At 39.1% G+C, this 2583-nt stretch overlaps 1 non-coding gene across 1 annotated transcript; it reads right to left on the minus strand.

The window, feature by feature from the left end:
- Positions 1-1681: 1681 nt before the first annotated feature.
- LOC113354770 lies at positions 1682-1785 on the minus strand. Its single transcript, XR_003361992.1, has one exon. It is a non-coding gene; the product is annotated as a small nucleolar RNA R71 (small nucleolar RNA).
- Positions 1786-2583: the final 798 nt, after the last annotated feature.

Here is a 2583-nt window from a genome sequence, read left to right on the forward strand (position 1 = left end):
CAAAAGCTGAGCCCAATTCACAGTTGAACTGTTGAGCCCAAAGCTCAAATCAGTTCACTAAAACCAAAGCCCAGTTCACAAGTGAGCTGTTAAGCCCAGTCCATAGTTCTATCCAAAAGCCTAGTGTACTGATAGGCTAAAGCTAAAGCCCAGTTCATTCCCAAAGAACTCAAAGGCCCAAAGCACAATCATAACCCATTGGTTACCAAAATCCATTGGTACCCAAAGCCCAACAATAGCAATTTAGAGCCCAAAATAGTTAAACACTACAAAACACTCCCAATCTCTGTGGATCGACCCGTACTTGCACGAGCTACAACCGACGACCGTGCACTTGCGGTATTACTGTAGGCCCGCGTTTCATTGCGCTTTAATTTTACACGTCTCCGGGCCCACCAAGTTTTTGGCGCCGTTGTCGGGGACCATTTTGCATTTAAATATAATATCTTTGGGCCTGCCAAGTTTTTGGCGCCGCTGCCGGGGATTGGTGCTGTGTTTTTCTTGTTGTTTTATTAGCTATTTTTGCATTTCACTGCATCGCATTTGCATCTGCATCTGCTTCACTTCAATTGCTGTTGGACCTGCTGTTCTGAACCTGTTTTTCCTCTGCTGGGACGCCACCAAGGAAAAGAACCAAAACCCAACTGGGTTTTTGCAACAATATCAGAGCAGCTGGGCTGTGCTTAAAAGGTAACCCATTTAAGAGAACCCGAATTGTGGGCTTCCAATTTTTAATTGTGGGCTTGTAATATTAAAGCCAATTTTTGGGCTTCTCTTATTTTCTGTTGGGTTTGTAATAATTTATTTGTGGGCTTGTTTGTTTAATTTGTGGGCTTGTATTTAATTTTTGTGGGCTTGTTTAAATTCTTTCATTGGACTTGTATTTTGGACTCTGGGTTTAAACCCAGCTGAGCTTGTAACCGATTGTGGGCTTGTTTCCACTCAAGAGTGGACCTCGAAACCAAAGTTTTAAAACAAACGTCGGGCCTTAACCAACTGGGCCAAATTAAACTTTCAAAATTACAACTTAGTGTTTCGTGGGCCGCAGCCTTCCTTCCATTCCATTAGAGGACAAACAGTGGGCTTGCTCCCATTCAAAAACCAAATTTTATTTATTTAAAAAAAACAAAATTTTCTTTTGCTCCCAATTTTAAAACCAAATTTCTACTTTGCTCCCATTTTTAAACCAAATTTTCTTTTTCAAATATATCCCATCAAAAAAACCAAAATTTTCCCAAAAATCCAAACCCATTAAAAACCAAATTTTTGAAAACCCATTCAAACCAAATAGTGGGCTTTGTGTCTTTTCAATATGGGCCAACCTCGTGCTCTCCATGAATACATGTATCCGTCAATAAAAATTCCATTATCATGTATTGTATTACCTCAAACTAATAACCCTTTTAAAATAAATGCAAGCATGATACAAATACTTCCTATATTTCGAGGGTTCGATTCTGAGAACCCCTATACTCATGTAAAAGAGTTTGAACAAATTTGTCGGACTATGCAACCTGATCATATGTCCGAAGACTCTCTGAAATTGCGTTTGTTTACATTTTCTCTAAAGGAAAGGGCCAAAACATGGTTTTACGGTTTGAGACCACAATCAATCACCACTTGGGAACAACTCACTAATCAATTTTTCCAAAGATTTTTTCCACATCATAGGACCATCGCTATTCGTCAAAATATCAATTGTTTTGTCCAGTTGGATGAGGAAACTGTTTTTGACTATTTTGAACGTTTTAATGATTTGTTGAGCGAATGTCCACACCATGGATTTGAGAAGTGGAGACTTGTCGTCATCCTCTATGAGGGACTAGACTTTAAATCTCAAACCATGGTTGATTCAATGTGTAATGGTGAGTTTATTGATAAATCTGTGGATGATGCATGGAATTTTTTAGCCGAGATTGCAGAGAAAACCCATCAATGGGAATCCGTTAGGGAAATAGGAACAACACCACATGATATGAGTCACCCCCATGAATTAGAGCTTTATTCTTGTAATAGCTCCGACCTTAGGATTGAAAATTATCCTAGATTGCAAAATCCCTATCATGATGATGATGATGACTATGATGTTATGTTAGAAGAACATGTCTATACTGAAAATGTTATGGAACCTTTGGGTTCAAATACATTAGGCGTCTCTGCCCCGACCTTAATGCATGATATGTCTTCTAGTATTCCATGTGATGTTTCCCCTGATGAGCCGATACACGAGGATAAATCTGTTGATGATGTTGATGACTCTGATTGTGATCTTGCTAATGTGATTGATGATTGTAAGCATGATGTGACATGTGTAGATGATTTAGGAGATTTTGATTTGATTTATAATGATGTGCCTATTCTTCTACATAAGTCACAATCTGATGGCCTTCCACCCAACCTAGATTTGGTTTGTACCCATATTGTCAAACCGACTTTTCTGAGAGTCCCTAATCTAGGTTTGGAACTGTGTGCTTCCCAAGTCCTCTTGGACTATTTTGCTTCTAAGTATAATACATTTGAGGAACCACAGTTGGAATTAGCATGTGTACCCGTCCCTAGCGAAGTTCATTTCGAGCTAGACCT

This window comes from Papaver somniferum, chromosome 2 (genome assembly GCF_003573695.1).
Source record: "Papaver somniferum cultivar HN1 chromosome 2, ASM357369v1, whole genome shotgun sequence".
In the NCBI taxonomy this organism is placed as follows: Eukaryota; Viridiplantae; Streptophyta; class Magnoliopsida; order Ranunculales; family Papaveraceae; genus Papaver; species Papaver somniferum.